Source organism: Lissotriton vulgaris, chromosome 2_1 (genome assembly GCF_964263255.1).
Source record: "Lissotriton vulgaris chromosome 2_1, aLisVul1.2, whole genome shotgun sequence".
Lineage (NCBI taxonomy): Eukaryota > Metazoa > Chordata > Amphibia > Caudata > Salamandridae > Lissotriton > Lissotriton vulgaris.
In genome coordinates this window covers 418,908,496-418,927,942 of record NC_141687.1, presented here as the reverse complement: position 1 = coordinate 418,927,942, position 19,447 = coordinate 418,908,496, and the positions used below count along the sequence as shown (strand labels likewise).

Genomic DNA, 19,447 nt, shown 5'->3' with positions numbered 1-19,447 from the left:
TTAGGTCTCGCCTACTTACGAGATATGGTCAGTAACGGTGCTGCTTTTAGTATTGTAAATAACATTGGCTTTTAATTTTAAAGGCATTGCCATTTACAATCCCAATTGCTCCAAAATACGCAGTTGCAAGACCTATTCCATTTAAATCTTGTTGAATTGTGTATCCGTTATTAGTCCGTTGTGCATTCAATGCCTTACACTCCTCTGTGTTAGGCCTAAGACTGCTTGCCAACACCACCACTAATAGAGCACTTTGATTTTACAATGAGCCCTGTACACTTTTGGGGAACCCCTGGACACTGTGCGTTGTATAACCACCTAGTGGGCATACCATATACAGAGCCAGCTTCCTACAATGATGTATGGTTATTAAATCTTTACAATATGCATAAAGTAGGCTTTCACTCCGCCAAGAGCAGCATTTCTCACACCTCATGCCAATGGCAGTTTGTAGGCAGTGTAATTATATACCAGAGAGCCGTCACCACAATGCAATAGGGACCATTCTATACATCAAATACACACCCATCATCACATCTCAAATCCATTAATATAGTCATTGCTTACAGAAATCAAGTTTTTTTTTTTTAATCGGTTTCTTTTCATTGCTGCACACTTTCTTTTAATATTACCGTTGGGGTACCGCTAACGCCTGGACACTGCCACTTTCACATGCTGTAACGGTCCTGGGGGGCCGCAACTCTCACCTCTGGTTCCCTGTTGCTCCCGCTGCCTTGCCACCACCAGCGCTGGTCTAAGGACTCCCAAGTCCCGGCATCCCTCCTGTGGCGCCTGTCAACCACCCCATCAGGAATGCGCCAGGAGGCGCTTGATAAGCGGAGTGGGGCTTCTGCTCCTCGTGCACCGCTAACACCTGGACGCTGCCACTTTCACATGCTCTTAACGGTCCTGGGAGACCGCAACGCTCCTGGGAGACGGCAACGCTCACCTTCGGTTGCTCCCGCTGCCTTGCCACCACCTTCGCGGGTCTAAGGACTCCCAAGTCCCAGCATCCCTCCTGTGGCGCCTGTCAACCACGCCATCAGCAAGCACCAGGAGGCGCTTGATAAGCGTAGTAGGGCTCCCGCAGCGCGGGGCGAAGCCCGGGCCAAGGGCGGGCCCGTCTGAGCTCGTCCGAGACTGGACTGGGCCACCCCTCTGACAAGTTGTGTAAAGTGAGTCCCTATGTGTCTGTTTGAGCACTTTTAAACTGTTTATGTTCATTATTGCCTGTTAAGGGTTCTAACAAGATCAAAGATTTTGGCCATTAGTGCTCAAAGCCTTGAAGGAAGCGTGCTTGTTTTTTACTGAGCAATCCTAGCTATCATACAAGCATGGGGGAGAGGCCTGCAAGGCCTAACACCCGATATAAAGCTTCTGCATGCACACCCATCTCGAAACTAACAGCTATCTATAAAATGTTATGGCAGGCAATAGGGGCTGTCTCTAACCAGATAGGACGCTCAGAACGCCGGCTTTCCTTGACCCCGATAATTCCATGCTCTCCCATGAATTTGGAAACAGGAGTTTCTGATTTGTCCCAGATAGTAAATTTGTTGAATACTACTGATCTAATGCCAGCTTCAGAAAGGGCATCTCCTGTAAATACTCATAAATCTGACACGGGAGGACAATTAGGAAAGGAGGTCGAAGGAAACAAAAAGCACACAAGGGGGGAAGCTAGTGATCCACGCACGCCGCTGTTGTGCTTCCTGCCGCACCAAGGCCCTGCCCACGAAGGCAATGCCGACCAAGACGCTGATGCTCCGTACGGCGGTTGCTGCTTAATGACTGCCTTAATGACTGCCGTTTAAATCTTTTACTCTGCGAGCGGCGATCCCAAGCTACCGAGATCCGAAAAATCAACTGGATACTGCGAACCGAAAAATCAACCTGCAGCAGGAGCTGACGGATTTCAGGACGGCTGGATGGGGAGACGGGACGGGATGTCTGAGCAAGTTCGTGGAGGTTTCGAGGTATCGATACCTTGGTTTCCTGGTTCTTGGGTTCTTTCTACCTCCTGCAAACAACCGCGTGAGACATAAATTTTGAATACATCTTGAATACTTCTTATAGACTTCTCCGCTCTGCTTACTTGCCCTGACTCACCTTTATTCCTCCACCCTGCTGCCTGGTTTTTCGCACCGCGAACGTGCCTTATCGTGAACTTTCCCGCTCCACAGCCTGTACTGCCTGTCCTAGCCCTGCGAGCACGACGCAGTGCGGTGTTCCTCTGGTGCTGGATTGGTCCCCCCGCCGCCTCCTATACAGTCATCAAGCGGCCGCCGAGCGGAGGGACCATAGCGCCCAGAAGACTCTGGGTTTCTACACCTACCCATCCACCCACACTTACTCTTCTTCTGCCAAACGATATCTATTAGGCGACCCATACCTCCTGGGTGAAGTAAGACATTTGCAGAGTCGTTGCAAGCCTTAATAGCAAATAGGTAAAAGATAGGTGCCTAATAGTAATAATCACGCAGCTGATACCCCGCCATATCTGTGAGAGCAAAAGGCAAGCAGGCCAAGCTGGAACAGGTTAAGGAACTGTTGAAATCTATCAATAAAACCCCACCTGTGGTCAAAGGGGAGAGAAAAAATAGACGAAAAATCCAGCAAAAGAGCGCCCTGAGACAGGACGCAGAGATGCAACCAGGCAAAAACAAATATAATGTTCCAAGAGAACAGGATGAGGAAGATGGAGAGGTCAATGAAGATGACCAGGAGGAGGGCGAGATCCTGAAATCCGTCCCTTCCTGACCATTCAACAGTATCTAGCTCCGCTGTCGCTGCCGCTGTTACTGAGAAAAGCGCCGGGAAAGGTGAGAAAGGCGAGGTGGATTTGGAGAGGAATAACAAGGGAGCTAAGATGGGCCAGGTGGATACAGCGCCAAACAAACAATCCTCAGCCCATGGGACTGGGAACCAACTAAAGCAGTACCCCCTTTTCTCAAAACCCCTCCTCCAACAGGGGCAACTCATGCAGGGCGGACGAACCACGAGGGGAAAAACGACATGCTGGTGCAAGAGGTTCTGAGTGCTGGAGGGGTGTCAACTAGCTCATTACACCTGAGATACCAGAGACCGCACTTTCAGTAGGGGCTGACCAGGAGGACCTTGAGGAAATAATATCTGCGGCTCCTATGGTACCTATAGCATCGGCTCTGGACAACAGCCCAAACCATAAGCGCACCATGGGATCTCCTAGCCAAGAGCTAAGCCTACAGACATCTCAATCATCTCAAGAGAACAGGTTATTTTCCCTTCCAAATACCACAAAAACAAATTCCATCAAAATATTGCTTGGAACCATCCTCCAGGAGTTAAGAGATTTTAAACATTCCCAGGCCCAGGAGATCACACAACTGCACAGCAGGCTCACGAAAATGGAAGAATATTTTGGGAGTCTTCCTTCAAAGGTCACCGAAGCTGAAACCCGGATTTAATTCCTGGAGGATTCGCTATCAGCAATTCAGAAAGATCTGCTGGTAGCCAATAGAGAGAGAGCTCCGCTAGTAGAAAAACTGCAGGACCTTAAACTATAACAGGAGGTCAAACCTACGTCGGGTAGGCATTCCAGAGGGACTGGAAGATAAGGATGTGGTCAGAGTCCCTCTTGAAAAAAGCCAAACCCGAGCTCCAAGGGGATTTAACAATTACAAGAGCACACAGAGTCCCGGCATATAAACCTAATAATCTGAAATACCCACGCACAATTGTGCTTAATTTTTCTGATTTCAGGGTGAAGGAGAGAATCTTAAACACTGCATACTCTAAGAAATCATTCAACGCAGAAGGTGTAAATAATTTTCGAATCTTTTCAGATATGTCAGCGGCTTCTGCTCACAGACGTAGAGACTTTGTTAAGATGATCGACTCTTTTAAAAGCAAGGGAGCCCAAGCTATGATCGTGCAGCAATCAAAACTTAAAGTATTGGCCAAAGGGACGTTTTTTATCTTTACAATTGTACACGAAGCCCAGACTTTTCTCGGAGGCCTAGGAGTATAGCTTATAGCGGATTCCCATTCTGCTTCGTATTTTCTAGTATAAGAATATAGCCTACAGCTGATCCCTGTTTTGATTTGTAAGGCGGGGCTAAGGCGACGACAGGAAGCACACAAGGATGCAATGAAATGGCATCCAAAAAGAAGAAACTAAAGAGAAGGACGGAAATGGAACACGGGGAGGTTCTGTCCACTCTACGGGGGAGGAGTTGGGGTGGTGAAGGGAGGTGTTGCAGGGGAAAAAAAGAGTTCATATATCGAAGAATTGCTTGTTCTATTATTAAGATTAGCTCAGACATGGCTTAGACAAGATCTGTCCTTAACATAGCTCTAATGTGGATAAGGTTCCGGCATTTATGGTTGAGGCCCCTGTTTCCGGCATATGGTTGAGGCCCCTGTTTTTCACGCTTTTGTGTTTGTACACATGGAAGGATCTAGACTGCTGCTATTAATATATATACTGCTCATTTGCTTAGTTTGTGCAAAATAGCCAAATAAACAGTGCAGATATTAATAGCAGCAAACCCTTTCTTCGTGCAAAGTAAGGGTTTGCTGCTACCAATATTTTCTGCTACTACATTTGCACTGAGTATTTACCTATTGACGTACAAAGAGTTTTTGACTTTGCCTATTTGCACAAAGAGGTTTTGGATATTTATTATATTACTGCAATGTTAAAAAACTTTTTTTGTATACGTATTTATTATAGCCATTCTTCAGCATGTTTTTAACTATTGCCTTTTTAAAAAAACAAATAGCATGCTGAAGTTTATCTCTTTTAATGCAAATGGTTTGAACAATGTTCGGGGAAAAAAACGCTATTGAATGCTGGTTAAAAAAACCTAAACCCTGATATTATCTATTTACAAGAGACCCATCATAGAGACCAGGCCAATGGAGATAAAACATTCAAGAGCTGGGCTGGCCGTACAATATCCTCCTCAGCTGGATTGACACAGAGACGCGTATGCATACTGATAGGAAAACATCTAGGTTTTACTCTGGCAGGCACAGCCATAGACCCTAGAGGTAGATTGGCAGTTGCCCATGGCAAATTACACAATGTAAATATAATCTTGCTACAATCTATGCTCCCATTTTAGCCGATTTTCAGCCAATCCTACAGTTAAAGAATGCTATAACTGGCCTTCCCGGGTTAATAGTATGGGGAGGTGATTTTAATTTTTTGCAAAATACTGTATTGGACAGAATAAACCCCCAATCTGTTTTGGCGATTCAAAGTTGTAAATTAGACCTTGATATCCTGGATTATTGGCGAGTTAACAATCCTCTCAAACGAGAATATTCATGTTTTTCGGCAAAGTATAATTCCGCTTCAAGATTAGATTTTTTTTTTTTTTTTTTTTGATACCGGGGGCGTGGCTTAGCCAGTGAGCATGGTGGTCGTGTAGAGAGTGAGCTCCGACCAGCCTGTGAATATCCTGCATAAATATCCTGGCCCTGGTCTTTGTAAGCAGGTCCAGACGATCCAGATCGGTGCCCGGTCCCGTGGACATCTCCCGACAGCGAGAGGAGGTGCGGGGATTGGCTCCCGCGGCCCGGGCTTCGCCCGCGATCAGAGCGATCCGGTGCGGCCTATAAAGCCGGGACCTCGATTTTGGCGTAGCCCGACAAATTGGAGCAGCACTGTCGGGAGCAGAGGTGGCGCGGCTCCATCGCATCCTCGGAGGCCGGGAGCCCCCGCGGACAGAGTATCCTGCGGAACGGCGGCGAGAGGTGTGCGGACGAGACGAGCCAAGTGGAGGCCCTGGTCGGGAGTCGCCGGAGACGCCCGGTGAGCGGAGCCATCCGGTAGAAGCGTGGTGACGGCGCTGAATAGCCGAGGGGCGCACCTGGACAGACAAGAGACGCTGCCACTATCCCAGGTCGGTGCAGGGATTTCGTTGCCCAGTGAGCCATTCAGCAGACGGTCAGGCCACAGGGAATGGGGATACTGCGGCGGGGAGCCGATACTCTGGGGTCTCATCGGCCCCGGTGTAAAGCTGTTGGTGGCGCTGAACCTGGATTGAGGTCGAGACCTGCGTCCCAGAGTGGTGCGCGCTGGTCGGTGCCATCGTGGTCCACTTGACGCCATCAGAGACACTCGTGCCCCCCCCCCCCCCCCCACTCCCCCTGTCTTTTCTTGAACGGGAGACCAGCAGTTGGCGGCCATATTTGAACCTGGGGCCTCGTGGTGGGAGTGGGCCACACACCGAGAGCAACATGACGAGAGGCCGCGGTGGCCAGGGCAAACAAGGGACAATTGATAAATTTACAGAGGCGGCCGGCGCAAAGGGAGCACAGTCGCAGGTGCCGGACAATGCAGCACTTATGGTGGCGATCACGCAGTCCAGGGACGTGCTAGACGCCAAGATTGGGGCAGTGGGCTCTGATGTCATGCTTCTCCGACAAGATCTGCGGAACGCAGTGGAACAAATTACAGGCACAGACGCGCATAACGGAGGTGGAGGACGACGTATCCTCCCTAAAGAAGAGAGTTCTGGCCCTGGAGAGGACTCGGAAGGGTCATGCCCTGAGAGCAGAGGAGGCGGAGGGACGTGCACGGCGTAGCAACCTACGATTTATAGGCTTCCCAGAAGATTGTGAGAAAGGCAACGCAGAGAGCTTCTTGACACAATGGCTAGAGAGCTGGATTCCACCAGACGCTCTCTCCCGCTGCTTCGTGATTGAGAGGGCCCACCGGGCGTTGATGCAAAAGCCCCTGGCTGGCTCGCGCACGCGCCCCATGATCGCTAAACTCCTGAACTATGCTGATAGAGACACGGTACTGAAACATGCTCCGACCACGACAGGTGCTTCCACGTTTGGGAGGTGCGGGGTGGTGGGAGGTTGGGGAGAAGTTGGGGGTTGGTTTCGAGGGAAGGGGAGAGGGGTTGCGCTGAAATTGCTGCTTGCTGGCCGTCTTCAGATTTGCCAGGGCTGCCGGCGTAGGGCTGGGCTGCGACACAGTTCAAGGCATGTGGGCTGCTGAATTCATATCTGTGCATAGATCGCCGCCTAGTGTTGGGTCCGGGTGATCGCACATTGTTGTCCTGGAAGAGTCTTCGAAGTATCACGAGATAGGTGGCTCCTCCCCTGGACTACAGTGCGCATGGGCATCGACTCCATCCTCAGATTGTTTTTTTCCGCCATTGGGTTCGGATGTATATTGGTTCACTCTAGTCGGAATCGATATAAAACTTTCTTAAGGCCAAAAGGCCTTTAGGTTTTCGTCGGTATAGTCTTGCGTTCGGTGCCCGATTCTTCCAGCTCAGTTCCGAGCCGGATTTCCAGAAGAGCTGCGTGCTTTTCGACGCTGAAGGCCCAGTCGACGCCAGAGACCTTATCGACGGACCATCATGGAATGGAGTCCGTTCAAGAGATGTCCCGTGTGCAACTCAAAGTATCCCCACATCGACGTCCACCCGGTGTGCAACAAGTGTCTGTTGCCGGATCATGATGAAGCCAGTTGCATGGCTTGTTCCCGTTTTCGATCCAAGAAGACTCTTCTGCATCGTCGCGCTGCTCGCCAGGAGGCCCAGCAGACTGCACTGGCGCCTGTCGACATATTCGATGCCAGGGATGATGAAGGAGCTGACCGGGAAGTTCGTGATAACCTGTCGAATCCCGCGTCGGAGGTCGACTCCAACTACGACGCGGATGTTGAAATGCTAGACGCGGAAGAAGTCGTCGACTAGGTAGGAGACGACGACGGGGCCTTTGGGGCCATGGAAGATGGCTCGAGCGAGGAGCTAACTCAAACTGACTTTGGGGCCGAAACGCTTCAGAAGGCTCAGGTCGAGGGATCGCCACTAGGCCTTACCCAAGATCTTCCAATAAGTTCTGCGGCCCCGCCTTCGGGCTCGGCTTCGGACATTGCTAAGGAGCCGCACCCTGCAAAATCGAAACCGAAAGTAAAAACACCGGTCTCGACGCAAGTGAAAGCACTGATGCTTCCATCAAAACCGAAAGTGCGTATTTCTTTGGTCGGCTCAAAGCCCTCGGACCTGTCGGCACCGACGAAGCAAAAGGGCGTTATCGACCCGAAGAAACAGCTCAAGGGCGTGGAGACGAAGTCTGGCACGCCGAAGGCAAAGGTCAAGGCAGTCGAGCCGAACAAATCGGCGCCGAAGACGGTCGACACCGACAAGGGGCTCAGTGATCCGAAGGTTCTTGAGACTCCGCGTCGACAAGACAAGGCCAAAAGCGGACCAACCCATGAGTCCACGTCTAGTGGTGCCTCTAAGGATTCTGTCGACTCAACGCAACCATCCGCCGCATTCTCCAAGCAAGTGGCAGACTCCCTAAAGCACATCAAGGACAAGGCCTCAGGTGTCGGGCCTAAAGATCCTCCACCTTCGAAGCCTGTCGATAAACCTCAGAAGGCGTCGACCCCCATTCACTTCACGTTGCCGCCGAGAGTGGTGCCGAAGGCTTTCGCCCCTATAATGGCCACGAACGTGCCCGAGAAGGTGTCCTCGGTGCCGAATTCAACGACAGTGGTCCCAGCCTTAAAGCATCGACAATCCTCGTTGGATGAGCAACAAGAACAATTTATCGATGCCGAAACAGGCAGACTTTCCCTTTATTAGCGGAAAATCACCCCGGAATAGCCAATGGAGTCCTATAAAATTCCACTAAAGAAGAAAAAAGATTCTACTTCGACCCCTTTTCTTGTGGAACCGGTTTCTCCACATGGCCATGATGTCTCACCCACTTATTCAGATGTGGACACTGGGGAAGGTGATGATGATTAATACAGCTATCCTGTGCACACTGAGCCAGATGATACCAATGAACCCTGGGCAGCTGCTGCTGACCCAGGTGATCCTCACTCTACCCCAGACACTCAGATGTATGCTGTAAATGGTCGCCTACAGAGGATTCGGCTGCGTTTAATGCCCTCATTGAAAGGGCAGCGAAGAATCACGACGTCCAGCTCCATGCTGACCCCATTGAAGTGGACTTTCTTTTTGACACCTTTTACGTCTCAGAGAGGACTGTCAAGACTCTGCCTATGTTGAAGGGTGTCTTGAAGCATGCTGGGGAAATCTTTAAGGAGCCTGCGAGAGCCAGGGTGATAAACCCCAGAATTGAAAAGAAGTATAAACCAGCGCCTGGTGACCCTACTTACATCAAGGGACAGTTGCTGTTGGACTCTCTTGTTGTTTCTAATGCCCGGAAGATGGCTAATTCACAAAACGGGTGATGCTCCTCCCCCAGATAAGGAATCTAAGGTGTTTGAGGCATCAGGGAAAAGGGTGGCAGCTCAAGCGGCCAATATCTGGCGCATTTCAAACACACAGGCACTTCTAGCCAGGTATGACAGGGCACATTACGACACACTTGAGACCCTGTTACAGCACCTGCCAGATGAATACAAAGAGGGAGCTGAGATGCTCATCCAAGAGGGGAAGCTCATATCAAATGCTTCTATTAAATGTGCACTGGACGCGGCGGACACCGCGGCCAGAGCTATTAACACTAGTGTCCTGCTGAGACTACATGCCTGGCTCAGAATCTCCGGGTTCAAGCCAGAGATACAGACCACCATTCTCAATCAGACAGTAAACCCTGATCATCTATTTGGCCCAGAGGTGGACACCACCTTGGAGAAACTCAAAAAGGACACTGAAACTGCTAAGTCCATGGGGGCTCTATAGTCCCAGCAGTTCCGGGGTGGTTCTTTTCGTCGCTCAAGCACTAGAGGTGTTTCCAGAGGCCAGCTCTCCCAAACCACACAGTACTATAAAGGCGGCATGCAGACCACATACACCAAACAGAGTCGAGGTGGATATCGTGGAAACAGCGCCAAAGGCAGAGGTCGTGGAAACAACAACTCCAGATCCTCCGCCACTAACAAACCGTGACTCCTTGTCACTGCCCCCCGACTACGCAAAACCTGTCGGGGGGGAGAGACTCAACAGTGCCTGCCAGTCTGGAAGTCCATCACCACAGACAGGTGGGTCACACAACTTATACAGTACGGTTATTGTCTGGAGTTAATATCCACTCCACCCAACATACCCCCAAGACACCGTGCTATGTCCGCCGAGCATTTGCACTTATTGCAGCAGGAGGTCCTCGTCGTGCTGCAAGAAGGGGCAATAGAGCTCGTGCCTGTGAAAGACCGAGGCACAGGAGTTTACTCACTGTACTTCTTAATACCAAAAAAGGACGGGTCCCTCAGACCCATACTGGACCTCAGACCCCTCAATCAGTACATTCTATCGGAGCACTTTCACATGCTGACCCTGCAGCAAGTCCTGCCGTTGCTCAGTCAAGGGGATTTTCTCGCAAATTTAGATCTGAAGGATGCGTATTTTCACATTCCGCTGCATCCGTCACACAAAAAATACCTCCGGTTCACCATCCAAAACCAACATTACCAGTTCAAGGTTCTACCTTTCGGGGTCACCCCGGCACCCATGGTGTTTACAAAGTGCCTGGCGACGGTGGCGGCACACCTGAGGAGACAAAACATTCACGTCTACCCTTATCTGGACGACTGGCTCATCCAGGCAAGTCGGCCCAGCAGTGTGCCTCTCACATGTCCCACACCATTCACCTTCTTCACGATCTGGGATTCTCACTGAATTACCCAAAGTCCCACCTGCAACCCGCCCACATACGGCAGTATCTGGGTGCGACGATAAACACTCTGGCAGCCACAGCACAGCCAAATTCAGTGAGGGTCAGCAGCATTCAATCGCTGATACACAAATTCAAACCTCAACACTCGCTTCCAGCGAGAGTGTTCATGCAGTTGATGGGCATGATGGCCTCCTGCATCGCCATAGTCCCGCACGCGAGGCTACATATGCGTCCGCTTCAGGAGTGCTTAGCACGTCAGTGGACTCAGGCTCACGGATAGTTGAAAGACCTAGTGTTGGTGACCGGTCGTGCATACAACTCTCTGCATTGGTGGAATCCACAAAACCTTTGCAAGGGACGACCGTTCCAGGAGCCCGTGCCACAGATCATTCTGACGACGGACGCTTCTCTCCAGGGTTGGGGAGCTCATGTACTCCACTACACTGTGCAGGGACTATGGACACCACAGCAGAGGAAGATGCACATCAATGTTCTGGAACTGATGACTATCTTCATGGCAAAGAAAGCTTTCAAAGTACATCTGTGCAACAAGGTCGTGTTGATCCGGACGGACAACATGACGGCCATGTACTACATTCAGAAACAGGGAGGAACACACACTCCACAGTTGTCTCATCTGGCTCAGAGCATGTGGAAGTGGGCCATTCAGAGTAACATCTTCCTCATGGCAGAACACCTCCCAGGCAAGGACAATCAGATGGCGGACCTGCTCAGCAGGCACAGCCACCAAATGCACGAGTGTAAAATGTATGTATTGCGACTTATATAGCGCACGTATCACCCGAAGGCATCAAGGCGCTTGCCTTGGGAACCCGTCCTGGCTTTTTCCCCTGTGAGATAACCCCTACTGGGCATCCCCAAGGTGAAAGCAAGGCATCCCGCAGCGGGTGGGCCGCCGTAGTGGAGATTAAGCAAGCTATTGCCCAGAGTTGCAGCGTGGGACCCCATGATTAGAATAGGCACCGAGGCGAGAATTATCGAGTCCATGGACATTTTTGGGTTCAGGACCCTGCCGCGTCGGGAATTGAACCCTGGTCCCGGGCCAGACCTCTGCATCAGGTTCTGCCGCTCTAATCAGTGAGCCACACTTCTTCACTTCTCGAGTGGGAGATACATCCATCGGTACTCCACCCGTACTTCCTAAGGTGGGGTCATCCAGAGATAGACCTGTTCGCCACAAAGGAAAACGCCAAATGCCAAAACTTTGCCGCCAGGTTCCCACACCCACAGTCGCAGGGCAATGCGATATGGATGAACTGGTCAGGCAAATTTGCGTACGCTTTCCCCCCAGCACCTCTAATACCGCTGGTGGCACGCAAGCTGAAGCAGCACTCGATGACTCTCATCCTGGTTGCCCCGACGTGGGCTCGCCAACCATGGTACACCACGTTTCTGGAACGGTCCGTGGTACCGCATCAAAGGCTGCGCCTCACACCCTGGCTTTTGACGCAGAGCCATGGCGACATTCAGCATCCAGATCCGCAACATGTCAACCTGGCGATCTGGCTCCTGAGGTCTTGGAGTTTGGCTACCTCAACTTACCTCCTGACTGTATGGACATAATCCGGGAGGCAAGAAAGCCCACCACCAGAGCATGCTATTCGGCGAAATGAAAGCGGTTTGTCATTTATTGTGCCGACCACAACATTAACCCGCTGGATGCATCTATTCAGAACATCATTTGTTATCTCTTACATCTGTACAAATGTAATCTGGCCTATGCTTCCATTCGCATACATCTATCCGCGATGGCTGCTTATCTCCAAAACAGACAGCACCTCTCACTTTTCAGGGTGCCTGCCATTAAAGACTTTCTGGAAGGACTCAAACGAGTCATTCCTCCGCAGACGCCACCAGCTCCCGAGTGGAACCTCAATGTGGTCCTCACCAGGCTGATGGGTCCCCCTTTCGAACCACTGCATTCCTGTGAGATTCAGTTCTTGACATGGAAAGTGGCTTTCCTTATAGCGATTACGTCGCTACGACGAGTTAGTGAACTCCAGGCACTAACTATCCAAGAGCCATTTATTCAGATTCATGCCAACAGCGTGGTGCTTCGCACCAACCCTAAATTCCTTCCTAAGGTTGTTTCTCAGTTCCATATCAACCAGACTATAGAACTACCTGTGTTCTTCCAAAATCCAGAGTCACTTGCGGAGAGAATGCTCCACACGCTTGACGTCAAGAGGGCCCTAATGTACTACATTGATGGGACCAAAGATTTTCGGAAGACTTAACAACTATTTGTTGCCTTTGCGCCACAACACAAAGGTAACCCCATTTCCAAGGCTGGTATAGCCAGTTGGATCGTTAAATGTATTCAGATCTGCTATCAGAAAGCCAAGCGCACTCTCACCATTCCACCGCGGGCCCACTTCACCCGAAAGTTGGGTGCCTCTATGGCTTTCCTTGGAAATATTCCTTTGGAAGACATATGTAGAGCAGCCACATGGTCTACCACACACACATTTACTAAGCATTACTGTGTTGATGTGCACTCCAAACAGCAGGCAGCTGTAGGGCAGGCTGTTCTAAAAACACTTTTCCAAAGTGCTGCAGCTGGCACGGGCGGCCGCCGTTAATGGAGGGACTGCTATGTATTCTATGCACAGATATGAATTCAGCAGCCCACATGCCTCGAACCTAATATGCTACTGACCAGTGTGCATCTGTTCTTGGCATGTAGGGCTGCTGACATTCATATCGCCCGCCCTCCTGCCCGGCGCCTGTAGCGGCTGCAGCATTCACACATACTTCTAGCATGGTCATCATTCACATAGTTTCACTCCATCTTGGCCACAATGGCTAAAAACAATCTGAGGATGGAGTCGATGCCTATGCGCACTGTAGTCCAGGGAAGGAGCCACCTATCTCGTGATACTTGGAAGACTCTTCCAGGACAACAATGTGCGATCATCCGGACCCAACACTAGGCGGCGATCTACGCACAGATATAAATGTCAGCAGCTCTACATGCCAAGAACAGATGCACACTGGTAAGTAGCATATTCGTTATACAACACGAATGTCTCTTGATGGTGAGGGAGTGCGGCTAGGCCCAGGTGGGACACGGATCAGGAGCTGGAATGTGCGGGGGATGCTGGACAAGGTGAGTAGGGGGGCTGTATTTACGTGGGCTAAGAGGAGGGGGACGGACATACTCCTGCAAGAAACACACTTACTCGGTACCAAGGCGCTGTGCCTTCAGAGAAATGGGTTCACACACTCATACCATTCTGGGTTCACGAGAGGATCACGAGGGGTGGCAGTCCTTATACACCGTAGGGTCCCTTTCGCTCATAAACGTACATGGACTGACGCGCAGGGCAGATTTGTATTTGTGCATGGAGAGATTGGAGGAGACCCAGTACTCATTGGTAGTGTATATTTCCCACCACCGTTACAGTGGCCCCTGGTTGAGAAGCTGCTTTCCCTTTGGGTGGACATGCCCAATGTCCTGTCCATAGTAGGAGGGGATTGGAATGACGTGGTGGATGTCACATGTGACAGATGGCGCAGCGCTGCCGGCGTTCAGAGCGCGGCAGGAAGGGAGAGTCATGCATCTAGGTTGCGGGCCCTGGTCACAGGTCTTGATTGGGTAGACACATGGAGACACAAACATGGCTCGCGGAGAGAGTATACGTATTTTTCCACAGCACGAGACTCCTTCTCTAGGCTCGACAACATATTCGTTCCCAGAGGGGTGGCGAATAGAGTGTTGTCTGCGCAGATCCTGCCACTGGCGCGTTCTGACCATTCGCCGGTCTACGGTATACTCGATACTGTTCGCGCTCGGCAGCCCTTCCGGTGGTGTTTGTCACCATGGCAGCTGATGCAAGAGGCCTACCGTGCCCACATGACCTGTGAACTTGATCATTTCCTGTCTGCTAACGTAGGCACGGTGGACTCCCCGGCGACGCTCTGGGAGGCGATGAAGCCCACACTGCGTGGCGTTAACATTTCATGGTGCGCGGCAGCGCGTAAGGAGAGGCGTAGCGACCTAGTGCGGCGTGAGGCTGACCTGGAGGCGCTGGAGCGTAGGGGCAGAGGAGGATGGGGGGCCAGCCAGGAGGCAGCAGGCTCTGACACAACAACAATATACTGCCGTGCTCCTAGACGAAGCCAGGCAGGCTTGGCTGGCTACGCGTAGTCGTATATACCAATGGGGCGAAAAGTCCTGCAAGATGTTGCATCGTCTATGTCAGGGCATCATGCACGCCCAACCCCTGCCCCAGATAGTGGGACTAGATGGGGAACCTATCTTGGAGCCGGCGGCGATGACCGGAAGCTTTGCCACATATTATGAGGCTTTAATCGCGCCACAGGAGTGTCCTACACGACCTGGGGGTGCCGGTTTACCTTTGCCAGCTTTTAAAGTGCTTACATGAAGGCACTTATGCAAGGGTAAGATTTGGCAAGAATGGAGAATTGACTGTTCCCTTTCCTGTGGAGAAAGGGGTGAGGCAGGGATGCGTGTTAGCGCCAATTCTCTTCTCAATCTTCCTGAACGCTTTAATTGATACACTTTTAACTGTGAAAACCATAGACTCACCAAGGTTAGCAAATAGGAAAATACCAGCCTTAATGTTTGCTGACGACACGCTACTTTTGTCTAAATCATCTGTGGGCATGCAGCGTGTTTTGGATGAGTTTAGTGCATTCTGTAGGAAAACTAATCTGGTGATAAATGTTAAAATATATATATATATATATATATATATATATATATATATGTGCCAAAGGTGTCCTGTGCTTAAAAGACGCCACTCCACAAAGGTTGATTCTCCGACCCTTTATTTGCACACAGGCAGCTTCTTTTCAGAGAAATATTTACATGACTCCCTGACGCGTTTCGAGGCAGCAGCCTCTTCTTCATAGGGAAAACAGTTAGTGCGTGGCTGCACGATACAACGCTTTAGTCCCTTTTCTGCATGCCGCTCCCACAGGGTATTCTCACAGCATGCTGGGCGTTGTAGTGCCATTGATGCCGAGCACTAACCTTCATCTTCATTTTTGTAGTCCTTTTGTTACCCCTCCAATGGGGCTCTGTTGCGATAACTGCCTGTGATTTAAAAGTCCTTTGTGCCCCCATACCGGCATGATTCCGGCATGTAGACCCGATGTTTACTCCTCGGGCGGTGCATCCTTCCACGGCCGGACTGCCGCGTGTTCATGTGTGCCAAAGGTGTCCTGTGCTTAAAAGACGCCACTCCACAAAGGTTGATTCTCCGACCCTTTATTTGCACACAGGCAGCTTCTTTTCAGAGAAATATTTACATGACTCCCTGACGCGTTTCGAGGCAGCAGCCTCTTCTTCATAGGGAAAACAGTTAGTGCGTGGCTGCACGATACAACGCTTTAGTCCCTTTTCTGCATGCCGCTCCCACAGGGTATTCTCACAGCATGCTGGGCGTTGTAGTGCCATTGATGCCGAGCACTAACCTTCATCTTCATTTTTGTAGTCCTTTTGTTACCCCTCCAATGGGGCTCTGTTGCGATAACTGCCTGTGATTTAAAAGTCCTTTGTGCCCCCATACCGGCATGATTCCGGCATGTAGACCCGATGTTTACTCCTCGGGCGGTGCATCCTTCCACGGCCGGACTGCCGCGTGTTCATGTGTGCCAAAGGTGTCCTGTGCTTAAAAGACGCCACTCCACAAAGGTTGATTCTCCGACCCTTTATTTGCACACAGGCAGCTTCTTTTCAGAGAAATATTTACATGACTCCCTGACGCGTTTCGAGGCAGCAGCCTCTTCTTCATATGGAAAACAGTTAGTGCGTGGCTGCACGATACAACGCTTTAGTCCCTTTTCTGCATGCCGCTCCCACAGGGTATTCTCACAGCATGCTGGGCGTTGTAGTGCCATTGATGCCGAGCACTAACCTTCATCTTCATTTTTGTAGTCCTTTTGTTACCCCTCCAATGGGGCTCTGTTGCGATAACTGCCTGTGATTTAAAAGTCCTTTGTGCCCCCATACCGGCATGATTCCGGCATGTAGACCCGATGTTTACTCCTCGGGCGGTGCATCCTTCCACGGCCGGACTGCCGCGTGTTCATGTGTGCCAAAGGTGTCCTGTGCTTAAAAGACGCCACTCCACAAAGGTTGATTCTCCGACCCTTTATTTGCACACAGGCAGCTTCTTTTCAGAGAAATATTTACATGACTCCCTGACGCGTTTCGAGGCAGCAGCCTCTTCTTCATAGGGAAAACAGTTAGTGCGTGGCTGCACGATACAACGCTTTAGTCCCTTTTCTGCATGCCGCTCCCACAGGGTATTCTCACAGCATGCTGGGCGTTGTAGTGCCATTGAGTGCAAAGGGACTAAAGCGTTGTATCGTGCAGCCACGCACTAACTGTTTTCCCTATGAAGAAGAGGCTGCTGCCTCGAAACGCGTCAGGGAGTCATGTAAATATTTCTCTGAAAAGAAGCTGCCTGTGTGCAAATAAAGGGTCGGAGAATCAACCTTTGTGGAGTGGCGTCTTTTAAGCACAGGACACCTTTGGCACACATGAACACGCGGCAGTCCGGCCGTGGAAGGATGCACCGCCCGAGGAGTAAACATCGGGTCTACATGCCGGAATCATGCCGGTATGGGGGCACAAAGGACTTTTAAATCACAGGCAGTTATCGCAACAGAGCCCCATTGGAGGGGTAACAAAAGGACTACAAAAATGAAGATGAAGGTTAGTGCTCGGCATCAATGGCACTACAACGCCCAGCATGCTGTGAGAATACCCTGTGGGAGCGGCATGCAGAAAAGGGACTAAAGCGTTGTATCGTGCAGCCACGCACTAACTGTTTTCCCTATGAAGAAGAGGCTGCTGCCTCGAAACGCGTCAGGGAGTCATGTAAATATTTCTCTGAAAAGAAGCTGCCTGTGTGCAAATAAAGGGTCGGAGAATCAACCTTTGTGGAGTGGCGTCTTTTAAGCACAGGACACCTTTGGCACATATATAGAGAGATATAGAGATATAGAGATATATATATAGATAGTCTTCCATGCCAAAACTGCCCACATCCCCGAATGGATGGAGGCCCCTAGAGAGAGTGCCCATCTTCGACTATTTGGACATTACATTGAATGATAAAATGGACTGGAGGACACAAATAATGAAGGCCAATTTGAAATTAACGCAGTCAATGGGAGGCATCCTTAAAGTCCACAAAAACTGTTCCCCTAAAAGTGATTGGTCCCCGGCTGAAATCTACAAAATCCAAGCAAGGTGAGCATCCCTTTATGGTGCCGAACTTTGAGGTGACTGCCCATCTCACACCTCAATGGTGACTGAGAACACATTCATTAGGCAGCTGGGTCTTCCATAAACTATTCCCTTAATTCCACTTAGGATGGATTTGGGTATCGGCCCCATTTCAGATCTAATTGCCTCTCGTCCTCTCCTTTTCTGTCATCGTATTTGGAGCACACCAGAGTTAATAAATTATAGGGAGGAATTGAGGGATGCTATGTGCACACTGAGGGCTATTATTCTACCATTGCAGGCCTATGTTAGGAGTGTTTGTTTTTCATTAGGGTGTGGTAACTTGTGGTCAAATCCGGAGGAGACCTGTTCCAGTACTTTCTAAAAGACCCCAGTTCTAGCTCTGAAGGAATTTAAACTTGCCCAATTGATCTCATGCTCCTTGACATTAAGGTTTCTGGATGTCAAGCAGCAGTATAAACTGGAATTGACCTTGGACAGTATCCAACCATTCATGGCAAAAAAATTGTTTTTACAATTTAGGCACGGTACACTTCTGTTACGTGCATTCACGAACAAATGGGAGGGTGCAGCCAAATTAGATTGTCCTGGCTGCTCCGCTTCGGAAGAAACTGAACTCCATGTGATGCTCTTCTGTCCTGCTTACCATAGGTCTAGATCGAAGTGGGTTCTCCAATTATGCAGAAATGTGGGGCTCAGAAAGCATATCGAGGTATTCAGGCTACTTGAATACGAAACACTCCCATTATTTGTAGTCGCCACCTTCAAATTCCTCTTTGCAACGTGGTGCATACGTGGAGGAATCCTAAAGGGGAAAGTGATGGGCAACAGTTGATGCTGCCCTCCAAATGATTTCTACTACCCTTTGCTGCTATATAGTATCATCCAGAGAATGTGATGACAATAATTGTTGTTTATTTTTCTTGTGTAGGTAATGTAAGTTTTAATGTTTTTCTTTTTAATTTATTTTGTTAACAAGTAGTCTAATTAAGTCTGAAAATGTATTGATACTGGTTTTTAATAGTTTTATAATCTTTAAGTAAGCGACCCAGGTTTTACTGACAATTCACACGCCATTATCTCGGGTCGGGTAGTTATTTAATGACCTCTAAAGTTGTGGTAAAGATGTAATTTATCTCTGTTTATCAAGGAATGGCTGTTTTGAATATTTTCCCCTAATCAACCTTTTCAGTGTAATATTCTATTTTATTGATTGTAAATTGTATTGTGCTTTTATGGCTGTATAGCCGAAATAAAGTATTTTTTTGACTGACTGACTGAATATTACCGTCAGGACTCCTAATGAAAGCCAGCCGATTGGCTTTGCAGATGATTGTTGAGCCAAGAAGATTAAAAAAGAAAGTTTAATGTACAAGGCTTTTTCTTGAACTCTTTTCACTGCTGCTCAACAAACCTTTAATATATAAACCTGAAAGTAACTGGCCCCTTTTGATCCTTAGTCATGGAGACCAGTACGGAGAGAGATAAGGAGGGGTGAAAATGATATGACCAGAAGAGGAAAGTGAACAGATAGGATTTTAATGACTAGCTAGAGTATGACATAGAGGAAATGCAGGAATAGAGCAACACACAATGAATTTG

General features: G+C 49.6%; 1 protein-coding gene across 2 annotated transcripts in view; it reads left to right on the top strand.

The window, feature by feature from the left end:
- Positions 1–19,447, top strand: part of INO80D (INO80 complex subunit D) — a 224,053-nt gene that overhangs the window by 96,674 nt on the left and 107,932 nt on the right. The window lies entirely within an intron of this gene.